This window comes from Sciurus carolinensis, chromosome 3 (assembly GCF_902686445.1).
Source record: "Sciurus carolinensis chromosome 3, mSciCar1.2, whole genome shotgun sequence".
NCBI lineage: Eukaryota > Metazoa > Chordata > Mammalia > Rodentia > Sciuridae > Sciurus > Sciurus carolinensis.
Window position 1 is genome coordinate 15,643,486 of NC_062215.1, and position 21,070 is coordinate 15,664,555.

General features: G+C 41.7%; 1 protein-coding gene across 1 annotated transcript in view; it reads left to right on the forward strand.

Moving 5' to 3' along the window:
• The first annotated feature begins 20,342 nt into the window (after window positions 1-20,342).
• Window positions 20,343-21,070, forward strand: part of Marchf10 (membrane associated ring-CH-type finger 10) — an 85,440-nt gene continuing 84,712 nt past the window's right edge. Inside the window, 1 exon segment of the mRNA XM_047542763.1 lies at window positions 20,343-20,491. The gene's annotated coding sequence lies outside the window, so the exon portion shown is untranslated.

Sequence of the window (21,070 nt, forward strand, 5' to 3'; positions counted from 1 at the left end):
GGGGGTTCTATAAACAGTACGAGGAAAGCAGCTCGATCCCCACACAGATAAGAATATAAATGGACCTTTTAACGAGCTTTGCATCATCACATATGAAATAATAAATACACCCAAACAGAGATAAAAAGAGGAAGAGCAAAATTATGCAAAAAAAAAAAAATTTCTGTTGTTAAGATATGTGGGCAGCGTGGCTCAAAATAGAAGCCAAGCAGCTTTCCAAAGACTTGGAGGTTTTAGATACAGAAAATAAAATCGTTCTAATTCTTGTTTAATCTTGTTCCCTCCAGCTTTTATGTCAGAAACTGTTACCCACCTCTGGTTATTTGAGGACAGTGGAACTGTTCACAGAAATGTACCTGAAACAGATTCTCACAAGCACACATTCTAATTTTAGGACTGTAACATTTAAGAAAAAAAAAAAAAAAAAAAAGAACTGTGGCAAAATTCAAGGTTATGTGTAGGGAGAAAAACCGAGAAGCAAATGAACTTCGTATCATATTCTAACCTTTGATATACTTCACAAAACTTGTATTTATGTTTTGCTTTATACTTACTTTAAATTAAAAGGTAATTTAGCATCAACTCAAACTGTTAACTAGAGAGGGTTCACCTGTTATTATTAATGCCTCAGATTATTTCAAATTAAGAGCTCTCAGTGGCACACTGCACACTTATCAAGGGTGTTTTCTTCTGAAATGAAGAATGTACGTAAGAGTAATTCTGATTTTTTTTTTTTTTTTTTTTTTTGGTACCAGGAATTGAATGCAGGGGTGCTTAAGCACTGAGCCAAATCCCAGCCCTTTTTAAATATTTTGTTTAGAGACAGGGTCTCATTGAGTTGCTTAGAACCTCGCAAAGTTGCTGAGGCTGGATTTGAACTTGAGATTCTCCTGCCTCAGCCTCTGGAGCAGCTGGGATTATAATCCTGCACCACCACACCTGTATCATCTCATTGGTTAAGAGGTTGTCCCAGTGCTAAAATGAAACTTGCATTTCATTTCACACTGAATGAAACAGTTCTCCTTATACAGTCATGTTTAGCAGAACTGTTGTCTATCCCATGGTGATGTTAGTAAATCTGACTCATTATATGTTCAAAAAGAACTTAAAAATAAATTCTACTAGATCTCGTGAACAGTAATGGGCTTCGGTTTCAATTTCATCATGAAAGTTTATGACACCTCACAGGTATCACAGCCCAAAGAAGTTGTAACCTGGATAGAGAGGAAGCAAATTTCAGAAGGGGAACTGAGTGGTACCCCTGTGTCACTTTTCCTTCTGGTAGTGATCTTCACCTTTGGCACCCTCACAGGGTCCAGGGCAAAAGTAAGTACAATGGTGTGGGGCGGACATTTTGGAAGCCAATAAATCTCAGTTGTGAGTATAGAGAAGTCTTAAGCTTAACTCAAAGGTTGCACTCTGAGGGCTTGTAGGCAGAATACAGTTCATGTGTCCACTTTCTTTGATCTTTACGATGTTTTTCTAAAAATTGAGTTAGTCGCCAACATTCACAAATCAGGATATTAAAAACAATAAAACAAAACAAAACAACCAAACCCTCAAATTTCTGACTTTTCTGAGCAATTCGGAGGTCTGGTCATACTGAGCTTATGTAGTCTCTCATGTGGCGAGGAGAAGCAGGAGTGGGGTCAGGCTGCTCCATTCATAAGGGACACCTCTTCAGCTGGCCAGAGTGCATACCCAGCCCACCGTATTCACCGGCGTACCCTTTGATACGTTTACATTGGCATCCTGGGCTTATGAGTCACTCTGGTTTGGGCTGAGCCCTGAAGAAAGAATTGGTCAGACTTAAGTGTTTGTACCCTTGGGGTCCCTCCCTATCTCTCTTACTAAAACTCTGAAGAATAGTTCCAGCTCCCAGCTAGACCTGAAATAGGAGGCATTCAGAGCCATGGTCCTGACCAGAATCACATCAAATTATCATTGCTCTGAAGATATTCTGGAAATAAGAGTCAGAGACCTTTCTCGAAGTTTATGTTCAATCAAGGTTGAGCTGCGGAATGTATCGCAAGACAAAAATGAGAGCAATTCTGGGATCACAAAGAAAAATGACCCCCCCCATGGAGGTGTTATTGCAATGCCTGTCTGTATGTGAGATGGAGTAAAGAACAATATCTGTATTCTCGTCCCCATTCTGCCCCTAGCAAGCTGAGGGACCTTAGACAAGTCACTTATGTTGGTTAGTTTCTGTCTTTTCACCTGTGAAATAAAGGGGATGTTTCTGTCAAATCATGTATTTAAGAGTCACCTGGAGGGACTTAAAAATGCTGAGTCCCAGGCCCACTTCAGAAAAATTGAATCTGATTCCTTGAGGTGGAATCCCAGGAATCAGTGTTTTCCTGAAGCTTCCTAATAGATTCTAAAGCACAGAGAGGAAGGAGAGGCATAAATTAATATGGCCTCCAAGGTTCCTTCCCATCCTCCAATTCTGTGGTCTCAGTGGCTTGGGAGCAAGTGCCAGGAGACTAGCCATTTGCACTGTTAATTGTTCCTTTATGTCAGATTACAAGCGAAGAACATTCATTTCTCTCTCTCTCTCTCTCTCTCTCTCTCTCTCTCTCTCACACACACACACACACACACACACAGTGTGGGCCTAACTTTTCATTTCCATAGTAAGTAACTAAGAGAATTCTGGGTTAAATCTCACATTCTAACACCCAACCTCTTCAATTCACTTTCCACATCCATATCTTAGGCATCCCTTGTCCAAGACATTATGATTCCCATATTGTAAATAATTGTATCCAGTGGAGCTATCTAAATCATTGCCATTTAAAAGATATCAAGAGCTTCTTGGTGTGAGAAGGTAGCCATCCGTCACCTATTGCTATTGAACTCCTGAGATGTGACTGGTCCCAAGAGAGATGTGCTGGAAGGGAAAAATATACATTGGATTTTGCCTATGTAGTGCAAAAAAAGTAAAATGGCTCATTTATAATTCTTATATTGATTTCATGTTGAAATGACAATGTTTTAACACAGTAAGTTTGGCAAAATATATTATTATGATTAATTTCAGGGTCTGGGGATATAGCACAGTTGGTAGAGTGCTTGCCTTGCAAGCATGAGGCCCTGGGTTCAATCCCCAGCACTGCAAAATAATAATAATAATAATAAAGATTAATTTCACCTGTTTGTTTTTACTTTTCTAAATATGATTCCTAGAAAATGTAAAATTACTGAAACTGGACATGGTGGAACATGCCTGAAATCCCAGCTACTTGGGAGGCTGAAGCAGGAGGACTATGAGTTTGAAGCCAGCCTTGAATAAACAAACAAAAAACATTTTAAATACTTATGTAGCTCACTTTATATTTCTATTAGATAGCCCTGAGAGGTGCCCACTTTCTGAAACTTTAGTTGAAGTTTGCAGTGTGCATGTGTTTTTAAAGGCAGTCTCATGAACTAAGTTGAGGGTTGATAAACATTCAACTTACTAATCTTTATTGCACTAGGGACTGCCTAAAATTCCACGACTTGGTTGGATGGAGAGTCACACAAATCAGAAGTAGTAGAGCGGTCCCTTAGTATCCTTGGGGGATTGGTGCTTGGACCCACCTCAGCTTCCAAAATCTATAGACGCTCCAGTCTTTGTATAAAGTGGCATAGAATTTGCATAAAACCTATGCGCAGCCTCCCAAATGCTTTAAATCATCTCTACATTATGTATAATGCTTAACACAATGTAAATGTCATGGAAATAATTATTATACTTTATTTTTTAGGGAATAGTGATAAGAAAAAAGTCTCTATATGTTCAGTACAAATGCATTCTTTTTAAATATTTTCCATCTGAGATTGGTTGATTCCATGGATGCTGCACCTGCAGATCAGAGGGTTGACTGTACTTTATGCCTGTGGGAAATGTCCGTAAATGTGGCCTTGGGAGAATCCAAGTGGAACACTACAAGCGGTCATTTTCCCTTCTTTTCACCGAACATTAGGAATATTATTTCAATACATCCACTCTTCACATGTTTTCCCCATCCACACACTCAGGCAGCTCTGTCCTCATACAGAAGGCTTACAAAGGGTACACAAAGTTAGTGGGTACATTTAGAAGGGACAACATCAAAACGTCCCATTTGCTGCAATTGTGTTTCCATCACGGATCTCTCCAAAGCTTCGAAGCAGTTGTTTCTACAGCCTTGGGGTATTTCCAGCCACAAGGTCTGAGACTAGCAGTTATCGGGCCCACACCCAGGCCTTATCATACAGCCACAATACAGGGCAGGGAGGGAAAAGCATGTCAGATTGAATGTTTGGAAACAGGGCCAACTCTAAGTGCAGAAAGGGCAGGCAACTGTCCAGAATATGTGGATCAGGGGTGCCAGGAGCCCCCAGGCCTCGCAGGAAACTCTTCTCCTTGGCTCACTGCCGCCCTTTGGAATAAGGCTCTGAGGCCTGGTGCAAGTGCGAGCTCCCAGGTGCTCACCAGATTTGTCACTCCTGCCTAACTGGGAATACGCTTCAGATCAGTTCGATAAACATTGATGATGTGTGGCTTCTCCAAGAAGCTTTTGATGAAAGTGTTCGGAAACTTCCTCCAGAGGGGCGGGGGAGAAAGGCGCTGGAGGGAGGAAAAGGGCGCCAACGCCAAAACTGGGAGAGCTGACAGCTAACGTCAGCCAGTTCTGGGTCTAGCCAGTGTCTGGCACTGCCGAGAAACACTTCCACCGGGAGGGAACTGACGCACCCGTGGGCACCGCACCGGGACGGGGCCTCCGGCAAGGCTTGGAGGCCCTTCGCTGTGCCTCACCGTGAGAACCTTGCCTTTCGTCTTCCTCTTTCCCTCGCCCTCCCTGAGGCCCACACCTACTCTATTGTCGAGCTGACTCCATGGTCTTGTTTACCTTCCTTCCTCCCCCACAAGCACAAAGACCGTCTGAGTCCTCTGTGACACACAGCACTTGGCTCTGAAATGCTTGAAAAGCATTTGATGAAGGAATACAGGAAAACACCCTCCTGGCCCATGGAGGGGTATCAAGAGAATCTACCATCCTGCCCATGGCGCTCAGGGTGAAAGAAGTTACAAATCTATGTATCAAAGTAGGCCTGCATTTCCAAACTCTAGACACAACATTTTGAAACAAAGATGAAGGGGAAGAGGCGTGGGGCGGGTTGGGGCATGAAGATATTACCACCCATGTGTGCACATACCCAGCTGAGAGGCTGCCAAAATGTTGCCTCTGGCCTTTCCCATGTGCTTTCCTTCCTGTTTTACCCCCAACCTCAGTGGGTCTCTATGAGAAAGACCATTAGGATAACTTGTTTGGCATTAAACAAATAAAAAACAAAGTCTATCAAAACTTCCCCCACAGTCCTAGGGTTATCGTACTTTTTAACAGGCTGACCCACCACGGGTCTTCAGCATTTGTGATACGCTGCAAGTTTGTGCCCAGTGCTCGGAAAGCTCAAGGTTCCAGCAACAGTTGGGTGGCCTTGGATAAGGAGCACAGGGAGACTCTTTGTCCTCTGGTTTCTTCAGTGTATTAAAGAGAGAGAATGGTATATTCAATGGGTATGAAAACAGCTTAACATTAGTCTGCATGAAGCTCTTTGAAATGCATGAAGGGCATCCCAGTGTATCAATTCAACACTGGTCCCAGTGTTCACTCAGAGCCTTGTCTGAACATTTGTAAAATCTCTCTGTGGTAGTGTACATGCACGCATGCGCACACACACACACTCACGCACAACTATATTTAAAATCGCTTTTAAAACGTTTAAGTAAATACACTGCGGTAATTTCAAGGCGTCTGTGCAATGTATCCGATGCAAGCCTGCCATGATAAGAGCTATTTGAGAAACTAAATCACATCAATGCAAGAACAGCAATGAGTCAATTGATGAAATATTGCATTAGCAGTGACCTCTGACCCCGTGTGATGCCAACTGAAGGCTTTTTCCTCCCTTTGTAATTCAATCATCTTTCAGTTAGATTAATTTCTTAAAATCACTCAGTCTTGTGTTACACACACAACTCCAGGTGTAGGTGAAATAAAGGACGACCTGCAATCATGTTGTGACTCTCTGCTACAGCTTTATTCTGGAAATGAACAATATCCTGCTTGTTTCTTTCTGTTTTTGTTTTTGTTTTTTGTTTTTTTTTTTTCTCTGACAAGAATTTTCCAAAACTTCTTCCTGTTAATGGTGAAGTCAAGGGACCCAAAAACCCCAAGGCGGAGACCCAGTCATTACAATATGAAGCCATAAAAACACCTTCAGGAGAGGCCCCACAGCGTGCCTGCTGGACAGATGAACTGGCTATGTTTTAAAAACTTTATTTTAATGCAAAGTAACTGACTAGAAGGTGACTTTGTGAAGACAGCAACTCTGAGAGGAGCTTAGGAGTTGGCTCGGGCTTGCTGGGGGAGCGCGCTCTGCACCACATCCAGGAATTTGAGGACTGAGCGTGGTTAAGTCATGTTTTAAGAATGTTCTCTCATTATCCTGACTCAGAGGGCACAGCGAGCCACAAAAGGGACGTTGCACAGAGACACCTTCTGTTCCGTCTGGTTTTCAAGAACTGCCTACTACTGGGCTGAGGATGGGAGACCCATCTCGCACCAAGTGACACCTTCACGTCTGCTTTCCACGGGCCTAGGGGAAGAGCACTTCTTCCTGTCGACGTTTTTGTTAAACCTTGTAACCTGGGGGTTAGGCTGAGGAAGGTGGGGATGGTAGGGAAGAGTGGGGAAGAGGTGAGGGAGACAGAGAAGGGACTTGACCAGAGGAGAGAACCAATTATGAAAGTCTATAAAACCGGCCAAGAAATTTGTTTGGGAAAATAGAAATCTAAGAGCTGTGGTTTGGCAAGTAACACTGACTGGTAATGAGAAAGGCAGAGAGAGAAGAGAGGGGAACCCAGGAGGAGGAGAGGAGGGAAAGAGAGAAGGAAAGGTGGAGCTCAAGGGAGAAACAAAGCAGGGGGTAAAATGAGTGAGACTCAGGTGTGACTTCAGAAAGGAACATTATGAGGGAATGCATTTTAAGGAGAGCCTGGAAGTTAGCAATCAGGATCTGCTGCCCCACGTGAGACATCTGGTCGTTCAGTGTCCTGGAACTAGAAGAAATATCTTTGCTAAATTATCTCTAATCATCTTGTCTTAACCAATCAACAAGCATGTGCTGGAGTGGCCATTGTGAAGTTTCCGCAAAGACTGGACTTGGGCTGGGCATGGTGGCATACACCTGTAATCCCAGCAGCTCAGGAGGCTGAGGCAGGAGGATCACAAGTCCAAGGCCAGCCTCAGCAACTTAGAGAGCCCCTGAGCAACTTAGTGAGACCCTGTCTCAAAATAAAAAATAAAAAGGGCTGGGGATGTGGCTCAGTGGTTAAATGCCCCTGAGTTCAATCCCTGGTACCAAAAAAAAAAAAAAAAAAAAAAAAAAAATGGGTGGACTTGGGAATCACAGCGTCATAATTGCCAAATCTGCTGAGGAACTTTCTTGTGGGTTTCCCCATATGCTTCACATGAGATGTCACACACATACACACGTGCACACACACACGTGTGCACACATGCACGCAACACATGCTCCCATAGGAACACTCACTCTAAAATCATTCCATGGCTTTCCATTGTGCTTCAAATAAAACCCAACCCCAAATTTGCATCCTCACCAGCCTTCCTGCACAATGGTCTTGTAGCGACACTGACTTCCTTTCACTTCCTTGAATCCCCTGAGCTTTCTCTCACCTTCCCAATTCTGTTTTCTGCACTTCCAGAGAACCCGCTCCTCCTCATCCTTTGGGTCTCCCAGAGAAGCCATCTTCAACAAAAAGTTTCCCACTCTCCCCACCCTATCTCCATCCCTGTACCTTATCAGCAGGCACTAATTGTCATTTATCAGCATATCTTTATTGGTTTGTCTACATGTAAATTGTCCTTGACACCTACTAGCTAGTCAATAATTATTTGCTCATTGAACAAATGGATGGAATATTCCAGATGCACCAATTTGGTGCCACGCAGCTTTGAGCGCTGGCAGCAGTTCCCAACGTCCCATCTTTGCTTCCATGTTTCCTGACCCCTCCAAGCCTCGCTCCCATCTGTGTCTTGAAGGTGGTCCTGCCACCTGTGAAGACCCTGAGCCTAGTGCAAGGAGAGGTAAACCGTCATCCTTGGGTGGGACAGAAGCAATGAGAAACCACAGTTAAAGAAAGAAATTGGAGTTTGCAGCTAATCTGATGCTCCTTTTATGTCATTAGAAAAACTGAAAGAGAATCACAGAAGGAAAGGACTCTGAAAAGAGGGCAGACGTTGGAAATATTCTAATTGGGGACAAATGATCATCTGTGTGGTACTGTCCTGGGGGAAAGAGACCTGGCTCCATCCCTGTGAGTGCTGAGGTTACTCCAGAGAGCAAAACCTCCAGGATGGCAATCATCCGAAAATGGCTGATTAGAAAGGAGGCTGCGGGCCCGTCTCTGCCACGCAGCCTGCTGGTTGTAGCGCTCTCTCAGCCCCACTTCCTGTGCACTTTTATCCAAACAAAATGTCATGGAGTTGAATTCACAAAGGCCCAGACGGTGCTCGGTGCTCATGTTCCCTGTCTCCTTAATGAGAAGGATTTTTTGGTTTGGCCTGAGTATTTGTTTCTCCAGAAACATGCTTACTGGTCGTGTGGGATTGTCGGCGCCATCATGGCTTCAGAGGGCTGAGTCTTTCTCAGGGGTCGAGAATCAGTCCGCAGAGTCAACTCTTAGCCAAACTTGTGTAAGTTGAGTTTATCCAAAGTCCAAACAAATCAGATACTCCTTCTGGACAGAAGCCCAATTCTTTCCTTTGGTAATAATTTATCACAAATTAAAAATGCAGTATGTTTTCTGTTCTCAAAGTTCTTATAATCACATCCAATATTGTATCAGATGCATCAATTGCAATAATGAAAGGTTTTGAAAAGTCTGAAGCTTCCAAAATGGATAAAGAAATCAAAGCTCATTTGAACTTTTGAGAAACATTTCAGCACTGTAGGATCCAAAGACTTTAATGAGTTTGCCCCCTCTTTGTAAAACAGCACAATTGACCAGCTACGATTCCAAGTGAGGAAAATTCTAAGGGATCTCCCGAAGGGCATGCTTTCTTAAAAAATTAATTGTAGGGAGTTTGCCAATCTCTAACAGAGTCTACTTTGTTCCACAAAAGAATTGGATCTCAAATATCTGATCTTTGAAAGCTCAACAGACATTACTAAATTTCATATAGTTTTTGGATGACTGACTGCCAGCCCCAAACCGAATACACCCTCACAATTAGGGATGAGGTCCTAAAATGTCACTCTCTGAAATTCAGGATGAAAAGTAATACAAAATCAACCACAATGATATTATTTTAACACGACTAGCATCTTAGGAAAGTAACTTTGGAGATGTTTTATAAATTTTGGGGGGATGTTCCTTGGAGTGTCCTCAGATCTCAGCAAGGAGAATTAAATCTACATATATAATGTAAAAAATAGTGATAGATATCATTTGTTCAGCAGCTACCGTGTATCAGGTCAATGCCAGAAACTTTACATTCATTATTTTATTAATTCTTAGAGCAACCTGTTGAGGCGACTCTCATCATTCTCATTTTAACTGTGAGGATCTGGAGGTTCAAGTGCCACAGCTGGGGTTTTAACCCAGGTCTTCTCAACTCCAGACTACTGTTAAAAGAATAAATGGAAGAGATACGTCGCCTTAAGTCAAGCAAGAAGGCTCCTAACTGAAACACAGATGTGGTAAAGTCCAAAAGCTTCGAGGTGAACAATCCAAATCAGTTATCCAGACTGAAAAGTCTCTAGAGGGAAGGAGCTTATTCCTTAAGGTCTCCTTAACCTGCTAGATAAATCCCTTAAGAACACTCAATTCCCTGTGATCTATTTCAATATTCACCACATCTCCTGATCTTCAATTCAGACTCCCAGGGATAACTTTCCACTGGGAGGAAGCACCTCATGTACATGACCAGGGTCAGCTTGCCAACTTTGTTCTCTGGGATGAAAAAAATAAGTTGGTCAGGTGGAGGACAAATTAAAACCTCTGCTGAGGGGCATTCTTTGGAATCAGTTCCTAAAATGATCAACTCTGAATATACAAAAATGGATCTTCTGATCCTACAAATCCTGGGTCCTTGATGACCTGCATCATGAAATAGACATAGGGAATGGAGATTTAGGTCAGTGGTGGAGTGCTTGCCTAGAGTGTGTGAGGTTCTGGGTTCGATCCCTCACACCGAGAAAGAGAAGACTCTGTGTGTGTGTGTGTGTGTGTGTGTGTGTGTGTGTTTACATACACATATACATACACATCCATGCCCACCTTTAAACATCCTACTAAGCTCTCTAACCATCTTAATGACATCAGTGTAGTATCACTTTTAATGGGTGCATTAACAGATTGTCACCTTGCACGTTCCCCTCTGGTCAAATAGCTAAGGGGTGAATGCAGAATGTCATAACAGCCCACAGCAAACTCCATAAGTCATTGGTCAGTTCTAAAAAATGAATCAGATGAATTCCTTGCACAAAAGTGGGCTGGAAGAGAACCCAAGGAGTGCCAAGGATTAGCGTGCCCATAATCCCCTTCCCAGGAAAGCTACTCCTAGAAATCCTTTTTGCAAATAAACTGCCATGGCTCAGGTCAGGTGCACCGAATGAGAGCAAGATCATCGCATTAGCCTCAACTGATGGCAACGGGAACCCATCAGTCATGTGTGGTTCAAGACCAGAATGACCATGTTTAAGGTGTTTGTGAGGGAGGCCATCTACCTCTGAGGCCGTTTGGTGTAAAAGCTCTACACCCTCGTAGAACAGCTCCTAATTAGTTAGTGTCAGAGAACCAATTAGTCTGTCTGTCTGTCTCTTTGTCTTTCTCTCCTTTCCCTAAATATGAGGTGAACAAAAGAGGGTGGTTTTTTCCGACTCAACTGAGTAACTGGATTAGGTCTCCATAGAATTGGGGACATCCCAATCTTAGAAGCCTTGGGAAGCTTCAAATGATAACTACCTCTCTGGACAGTCAACTTTTCACATTGAATTAAATATCTCCCTCAAAAATATTATTCTGAAACTTGACTCAAGTCTATTTCTGAAACTTTATACTTGAAGCTGCCCTCTATAGGACTCTTAAATAAAGAATGTATTGGTATGTACTTGCAAACATATCTCAATCATTAGAATCCACTGTTTACTGAAGTCGTTTTTTTTTTTTTTAACTTATTTATCATTTAATAGGGACACTGTGCAAAAAGCAATGACAAGGAGGATCCTTTCCTCAACCTGGAATTGTTCACTTTAATATTTCTTCCTCACTTTAATATTTCTCTTCCTTAGCACTTTGCTTTTTAATACTGGAACTAATCTTATTTGTAATTTACATGCCAAGGTTAAATTTACTCATGAACCACTTAAGTTGGAATTGCTCTATAGTTTTTTTATGGGCTGACCTTTGGTATTATTGTTCTCTTTCAAGGACACCATGATTCTTTCCATAGAACTTAATTGTCAAAAACATGTGATGTGTACAAGAGTTTAAAACTGAAATGAAGGGATGCCTACAAATCTTGATATTTTTAAATCTTAAAATATTTATGGTTTACACATGTACATTAAATAAAATCTTAAATATGCCTTAGAGAACAAAGCTACCAATTATCAAGTGCTTACTAGGTATGTGACATGATGTTTAATGCTTTGTCCTCTCTCATTTAATCCTCATAGCAATCTTTGGATGCAGATAGTATTATTTTATGTGGATCTTGAAGTGGAAGGAGAAAAAGCTGAGTCCAATAAATACCATGTGCTTTTCCCTACTGGTAGGCAACATCAAGGTATCAGATGTGGGGGTCTTGCTTCTGAGTGCTGAGTCTGCTTTTTCTCCTGTGAATATTGTCATAACAATTGCCTTCAACTACCTCACCTGAGCTTCAACTTCCTCCTCTGTTGATCATTAATGATAACCAATTATCATCATTATTTTTTTTATTTGGGGTGCACCATGGCTCCAACAGAACAAGATCCTTATCATTTGACTATTATAGTTTCAATGGTTCTTAAACTTGGTATCTTTAAACACCTACTTTTGAAAGGCAAAGACCATAGAGAGTGATCTTAAGTCCTTAGTTAATGCTTAAAAAAAGAATAATAGAGGCCCATCCAAGATGGTGGACTAGAGGGAGGCTGCATTCCTTGGGATTCAAGCAGAGGAAATATTGTTTCTGTGTGAGGCAATCATTGCTACCCACCCATCCCCTGCTGTTTACCCCTTTCATCCGCTGCAATCACCCACCTCTGCCAGCATATCGCCTGCCTTTTGAGTGTGGATTGCTCACTGACTATCCCCCACCATTTGCCTGTTTGCCCACCTCTTGCCTGTCCATCCCCTGCCTTTCACCTACCTGTTGCCCACCACCTGCCATCTACCTGCTGTCCACCTGCCCATCATCTGCCGTTAGCCTGCAGTTGCCCAGGAGATGACCTGCTGCCTGTCGTTGCCTGCAATTCCATTGTCACAGAACCTGCAGGTTTGGTTACATGCCACTGCCGCCATCTTGGGATGACAGCCAGGGCCTGCAGGTTTGTGGCCATAGCTGTAGACATCTTGGGGCTTGGCCACCTCCGTTTGGGGACTCAGACCAGGGCCTGGAGGTACATTGGGGTACCTGAAGGTCTGGTTGCACCTGAGGTCTTTCTGCTTGGTGTGGTAGCGGCTGCCATCTGGCTGCCTCTTTGCAGTGTCTCTCCTTTGTGTAAGTGCATACCTAGTGGTCTCTCTGCACGTTGAAAGGTCATTGAGATTTTGGGACTGCAGCAAAACAGGGTCTGGGGAAGCTGAAGCCCAGGTCCGTGGATTGCAGTTGGGTTTGGGTGGGCCTGTCTGGGTCTGGCAAGCCTGCAGAAAGCCAGAGACTAGTGGGGAGAACACAGGTTGAAGAAACGGAGAAAACTGGGCTCTCTCCAGCTCAGGGAGTCCTGAAGTGTGCAGGGACGGAAGGGGCCAGCTATAACAGGTGGGAAGACTGGAAGAGAGTTGAGGGCATCTTGCTATCAACTCACCTGCCCAACCCGTCTGGTGCCCACCGGACTGGAGCTAACCTCGAACTTCAGACAACCCCACCTCTCTGCAAAGAAGGGAAGCTGACAAATTTTTGAATGCCAGTGGAAGCAATCATTCAATTTTACATTGAGACTTTCCTCCTCCCCTCCCCTTTTTTGCCTTCACTCTCACACCTCTACCATCTTTGAATCCAAATATTTTTCATGCATCAATTTATTGAGGATTGGGATGTCTGAATAGTCTATGACAGTTTTGTTGTGTATTCTTATACTTTTACTTAAAAAAAACTGTACATATTTTTTCCTGTCACCTACCTGTCTCCCTGGATTCTCTTTCTCACTTCTCTCATACTAACAGCCAACCTCTATTAATTCCTGCCTCGCTCTCACTATAAATTCTCTCCCTCTTCCTCATAAACATCACATCTTATACTATTTCTGTTCCCTCATTGTCCATCATTTGAAATGGTAAATCCCTTTAGCAAACTTACTATTTATATCGTAGACAGTAATTGAGCACTTCATTTCTCTCTATTGTGACAAAACTGTAAACTTAGCCTTAATAGGAGCCATTTGGTTTAAGGTGGCATAACATTTGCCCTGGGTGCTGTTAATATTGGCCTTACCCTTAAAGATAAGGTGCTGGAAGCTTTCAGGGACACTATAAGACTACAGGGTAGAAACTCTATGGCCTCAGCTCCTTATTGCTACATGAGAAGACACACAAACAACATGAAAAAACAAGGAAACAAAGCACCTCAAACAAACCAAGATGTTCCAACAACAGAATCCATAGACAACACAGTAGAAGAAATGTCAGAGAAGGAGTTAAGAAAATATATAGACAGATCTTTGAAATAAAGGATGGTATTGGAGAGAAAATACAGGAAGTGAATGATCTCTTCAATAAAGAGGCAGAGATTATAAAAAGGAATCAAGCAGAAATCCTCCAAATAACAATAAACCAAATTAAAAATTCAATGGAAAGTATCACCAACAGACTGGACCACTTGGAAGACAGAATCTCAGACAATGAAGATAAAACATACTCATGAAAACAAAGTCTACACTGAGAAGATGTTAAGAAACCATGAATAGAACTTCCAAGAAATATGGGATAACATGAAAAGACCAAATTTAAGATTTATCAGAATAGATGAAGGTGTGGAGATACAAACCAAAGGAATACACAGTCTTTTCAATGACATAATATCAGAAAACTTCCCAAAGCTAAAGAATGAAATGGAAAATCAACTGCAAGAGGCTTCCAGGACCCCAAATGTACAGAATTACAGCAGACCCACACCAGAACACATTATAATAATAAGAATGACTAACATATTGAATAAAGATAGAATTTTAAAGGCTACATGAGAAAAAAATTAAATTACATATGGGGGAAACCAATTCAGACCTCAGTTGATTTCTCAACCCAGATCCTCAATGCCAGCAGGTCCTAGAATAACATATATCAAGCTCTGAAAGAAAATGGATGATAACTGAGAATTTTATATCCAGGAAAATTAAGCTTCAGATTTGAAGATGAACATGTGAAACAAAAGTTAAAAGAATTCACAACTAGAAAGCCTGCACTACAGGACATTCTCAGCAAAATATTCCAGAAGAGGAAATGGAAAAAAAAAAAATGAAAACCAGCAAAGGGAGGAACTACACTAAAGAAAAGATCAATCAAAGGAGAAACTAAATCAAGTTAAAAACAAAAATAAACCAAAATGATCAGGAATACAAAGCATATCTCCATAATAATCCTGAATATTAATGGTCTAAATTCATCCATCAAAAGACATAGCCTGATAGATTAAATTTAAAAAAAAGAAAGAGCCAACAACATGCTGCCTTCGAGAGACTCACCTCCTAGGAAAAGACATCCAGACTGAAGGTGAAAGGTTGGGAGAAAACATATCCATCACATGCACTATGTAAACAAGCAGGGGTTTCCATCCTCATATCAGACAAAGTGGAGTTCAAACCAAAGTTAGTCAGAAGGGATGAAGAAGGACATTTCATACTGCTTAAGGGAACCATACACTAAGACATAACAATCATAAATATATATGTCTCAAACAATGGAGCATATATGTACATCAGACAAACCCATCTCAATTTCAAGAATCAAATAGACCACAACACAATAATACTGAGAAACTTTAACACACCTCTCTCACCACTGGATAGATCTTCCAAACAAAAACTAAACAAAGAAACTACAGAATTAAATAATACAATGATTTAGACTTAATGGACATGTACAGAGTATATCATCCACCACCAAGTGAATATACTTTCTTCTCAGCAGCACATGGATCCTTCTCTAAAATAGGCCCTATGTTAGGCCACAAAGCAACTTTCAGCAAATAAAAAAAAATAGAAATACTACCCTGCATTCTATCAGATCATAACCGAATGAAACTACAAATCAAAGATATAATAAAAAAATAGAAGCTACTCTAACACCTGGAGACTAAATAGTATGCTATTTAATGATGAATGAATAAAAAAGAAATCAAAGAGGAAATTAAAAAATGCTTAGAGGTAAATGAGAACACCAATACAACATATCAAAATCTCTGGGACATTATGAAGGCAGTGCTATGAGGAAAGTTCATTGAATTAAGTTCATACATTAAAAGAATAAAAAGTCAACAAATAAATGACCTAACATTACTCTCAAAACCCTAGAAAAAGAAGAACAATTCAAAACCAAAAGTAGCAGAAGATAGGAAATAATTAAAATCAGAGCTGAAATCAATGAAACTGAAACAAAAGAAACAATTCAAAAAATTGACAAAACAAAAAGTAGGTTATTTGAAAAAAAAATCAATAAAATTGATAAACCCTTAGCCACACTAACAAAGAGAAAGAAAGAGAAAAAACTCAAATTACTAAAATTTGTGATGAAAAAGGAAATGTCATGATGGATACTACTGAAATACAGAAAGTAATTAGAAACTGTTTTGAAAATTTGTACTCAGATAAAATAGAAAAACTTGAAGACATTGACAAATTTCTAGAGGCATATGACCCACCCAAGCTGAATCAGGAGGACATACACAATTTAAACAGATCAATTTTAAGCAATGAAATAGAAAAAACCATCAAAAATCTATCAACCAAGAAAAGCCCAGGACCAGACAGATTCTCAGCTGAGTTCTAAAAGACCTTCAAAGAAGAATTAGCACCAATACTCCTCAAATTATTCCATGCAATATAAAAGGAGGGAAGCCTTCCAAACTCATTCTATGAGGCTAGTATCACCCTGATATCAAAACCAGACAAAGACACATCACAGAAAGAAAACTTCAGATCAATACCCCTGATGAACATAGATGCAAAAATTCTCAATAAAATTCTGGCAAATTGTATACAAAAACATATTTAAAATATAGTGCAAAAAAGAGAGAGAGGGAGCATCCCAATCAAGTGGGGTTCACCCCAGGGATGCAAGGTTTGTTCAACATATGGAAATCAATAAACGTAATATATCACATCAAAAAACTTAAAGACAAGAATCATATGATTATCTCAATAGATACAGAAAAAGCATTTGACAAAATACAGCACCTCTTCATGTTCAAAACACTAGAAAAACTAGGGATAGTAGGAACATACCTCAACATTGTAAAAGATATCTATACTAAACTCAAGGCTAATATCATTCTAAAGGGACAAAAATTGAAAGCATTCCTTTAAAAACTGGAACAAGACAGGGATGCCATCTTTCACCACTTTTATTCAACATGGTCCTGGAAACTCTAGCCAGAGCAATCAGACAGACGAAAGAAAGGGATATGAATAGGAAAAGAAGAACTCAAACTATCACTATTTGCCAATGACATCATTCTATATTTAGAAGATCCAAAAACTTCCACCAGAAAACTTCTAGAACTCATAAATGAATTCAGCAAAGTAGCAGGATACAAAATCAATACCCATAAATCAAATGCCTTTCTATACGTAAGCAACAAATCCACTGCAAAACAAATTAGAAACTACCCTTTCACAATAGCCTCAAAAAATATATAAGATACTTGGGAATCAATCTAACAAAAAAGGTGAAATATTTCTACAATGAAAACCACAGAACACTAAAGAAACTGAAGAATACCTTAGAAGATGGAAAGATCTCACAAGCTCTTGGATAGGCAGAATTAATATTGTCAAAATGGCCATACTACCAAAAGTGTTATACAGATTTAATGCAATTCCTATTAAAATCCCAATGACATTCTTCATAGAAATAGAAAAAGAAATCATGATATTCATTTGGAAAATAAGAGACCTAGAATAGCCAAAGCAATCCTTAGCAAGAAGAGTGAAGCAGGAGGCATCACATTACCAGACCTTAAACTATACTACAGAGCAATAGTAACAAAAATCACATGGTATTGGCGCTAAAATAGACATGTAAACCAACGGTACAGACTAGAAGACACAGAGACAATCCCACATAAATACATTTATCTCATAGTAGACAAAAGCACCAAAAACACTCACTGGAGCCTATTCAACAAATGGTGCTTGGAAAATTGGAAATCCACATGTAACGAGATGAAATTAAACCTCTGTCTCTCACCCTGCACAAAAATCAACTCAAAGTGGATCACAGACTTAGGCACTAGAACAGAGATCCTGTGCCTAATAGAAGAAAATTAGGCCCAAATCTTTATCATGTCAGCTTAGGGCCTGACTTCCTTAACAAGACTCCTAAAGTGCAGAAGTAAAACTAGGAGTCAATAAATGGGATGAATTTAAACTAAAAAGTTTCTTCTCAGCAAAGGAAGCAATCAATAACTTGAAGTGAGAACCTAGAGAATGGGAAAAAGTCTTTACCACACACCTCAGATGTAGCACTAATCTCCAGGATATATAAAGAACTCAAAAAACTTAACACCAAAAACAACCCATATAACCCAATCAATAAATGGACTAAGGAACTGAACAGATACTTCACAGAAGAAGAAATACAGTTGATCAACAAACATATAAAAAAAGTTCATTATCTCTTGCAATTATAGAAATGCAAATCAAAAATACTCTAAGATTTCATCTCTCTCCAGTCAGAATGGCAATTATCAAGAATACAAGCAATAGTAAGTGTTGACGAGGATGTGGGGAAAAGGTACAATCACACATTGCTGGTGGGACTGCAGATTGGTGCAATCACTATGGAAAGTATGGAGATTCCTAAGAAAACTTGGAATGGAACCACCATTTGACCCAGCAATCCCACTCCTCGGTTTGTACCCAAAGGACTTAAAATCAGCAATATTACAGTGATGCAGCCACATCAATGCTTATAAGCAGCTCAATTCACCTTAGCTGATCCAACCTAGATGCCCTTCAACAAATGAATAAAGAAAATGTGGTAGATATACACAATAGAATATTACTCTGCCTTGAATAAGAATGAAATTATGGCATTTGCAGGTAAATGGATGAAACTAGAGACTATCATGCTAAGTGAAATAAGTCAATCCTAAAAAAACAAAGGCCGAATGTTTTCTTTGATAAGCAGATGCTGATCCATAATGGGTGGTGGGTAGGGAAGAATGAAGGAACTTTGGAGTGAGGGTAGGGGTGGGACTGTGGAGATGGGAAGGATGGTAGAATGAGACAGGCATTATTACCCTATATATATGTATAAAAATCTTTAATAAAAAAATGTTTAAACATAAAAAAGAATACTAGCGAGTCAGCTGAGAACAAAACCAAAATGTGGGTGGGGTTACTGGGATTGGAAAGGTTGTAGGGATTGCTGGGTGACCAATGAAGTTCAGATGAGAGAATACCCAAAACAAAGACTTCATCTAAGTACATTTTGTCTAGACTCTGTCCAGCTCAGGATATGTCTTAGAAGTTGGTTTGAAGACAAAAAAAAAAAAAAAAAAAAGGTTCAGTGTGTAATATAGCATCCCATCTGGCCAATGTATGTGTAAAGAAGTGCAAAAGGACAAAAACCAAACAAGGAAGCCCAGGGGAGAAAATTAGGAAAGTCATGGACAGGAGTTTGGAATTCATTGCACAGTGAGGACACTTTGAGAGTTTCTTAGCAGAGACAGAAGACATTAGGCTTCTGATGCTTATTAGGGCAGAGGAAATGGTGGGAATAGGGTGTGGAAGACAGAGAGACCTGGGTGTCTTAGGAGAGCGTCACAATAATCCAGTTAAGAGGTCCTGGAGGGCTGGGGTTGCGGTTCAGTGGTAGAGCCCTTGCCTCGAATGCTTGGGTCACTGGGTTCAATCCTCAGCATCACATAAATAAAATAAAGACATTGTGTCCATCTACAACTAAAAACAATTTTCTTAAAAAAAAAAAAAAGAGAGGTCATGGAGCTCAAAATTAGGGGGTGGTGATAAGAATAGAAGAAGGACTATGAAGGACAAGGCCACCACCTGGATATGGGAATTGTAGAGAAGACTCTAGATCCACAGACATGGAGACTCTGGGCTCTGGTGAAAGGTTCAAGAACTTCTCCTTTTTTTCCCACTCAATCTAAAATGTCCTAAGTTGACATCTGCTGGCAAATGACTGAGTGCCTAAATATGCAAAGTAAATGCAAGAGTCATCTTTGCCTATGAGAACCACAGACAGAAATAAGCCTTGGAAAGACCGTAAGGCAAGCAGCGGTTCAGGTGCCTTACTTCCAAAACCTTGGGCACCAGTCCAAGGCTCCATGCACCTCTTTCCTTGAGACGTGGGTGAAGGTCACTGGCAACCAAGAGGCCTGGGTTCTGAGGTCCTTCCTGCTTCATTATTTATGTCTTCGTTTTCAGGTTGGACCACAGCTCCCCTGCAGAGCTCCATCTCCAGGATGACAGGATCTTTCCCCCTTTACAAGTACTGCTTCTATATTATTTCATTTGGAAACATTTTCCTCCCTCGCTTTCTAATCTCGTTCTTTATAAAGCCCTGGACCCTTTCAGGGAAGAAGCGAGGGCCTCTGCATCTGCGTCTGGGCTTGGACATCAGGACAAAGCCGATGAGCCTCCTCCTTGAGCATCTCCGGCCTTCCCCACTGCATCCCTCCTGTTCCCACGGCAACCCGCGGGGCGCCCACGTGTGGCTCGGGACCTCGGAGGCCCCCGCCCCGCCCCCACCCCGCGCTCGCGGCGGGCGGCACCGAACTCTGCGCGCGGAGGGGAGAGGCGCGGTTGCCCAGGAAACAGGAGGACGCTAGGCAGCCGCCCCCACCGCCACCGCCCCTAGAAAGCCGGGCCGGCGCCGCGGAAAGCTGCCTCCAGGAGGAGGAAGAGGGAGGGGAGACGTGAGTGGAGGAGGAGGAGAAGCCCAGGGCCAGCCCCAGCTCGATTGATGGGCGGCCCCTCAGCACTGAACCCGCCCGCCGGCTCCGCTCCTCGGCCCCTTTAGCCCCTGGCAGGAGAGAAAGTGTAGACTCGCAAGGTAACGGCCCGCCTCGCCCAGTCCTCCGTGGGGAGAGAGGGGACGGACTTTTGCTTTTGTCCTCCAAGCTTCTGGAGGGAAATGGGGCCGTGGCTTGGTAACAGGGCCGCTCCCTCCCTCCGGTTGGCCCGGTCCCCCCACCCTTTTTTATCCAGCCTCAAAAGGACCGATTTGGGGAGTCTTATCATTTGCACATAGGCAGCCCCCGGGCACCTACGAGACTTCACTGCACCCTTTTTAAACCTGCTAGTCCAGGAAAGGTGTATTGGTGATATTTGGTATTAGTGATAGCACCAACTTGCTTGTCAAACCTATGGTATCCCCCCCCACCCGCCGCCCCAACACCCCCTCCCCCAAAGTTTCCCAGTTACACACTGAGTCTCCGTCTGGGTTTTGTGATCGCCCATCTCCCTTAGTTTAACAGTAAAATGAAGAGTGGCAGCCTTGAACAAGCTCCTTCCCCGCCCTCAACCACCCCCCACCTGTGTCAAATTGGCTGGGAAGAGTCAGAAGATTTCTCTGCCCTCCCCAGCAATTACTCCTCTTTCTCTGTGATCCCCGTATTCAGGGAGTTAGGAA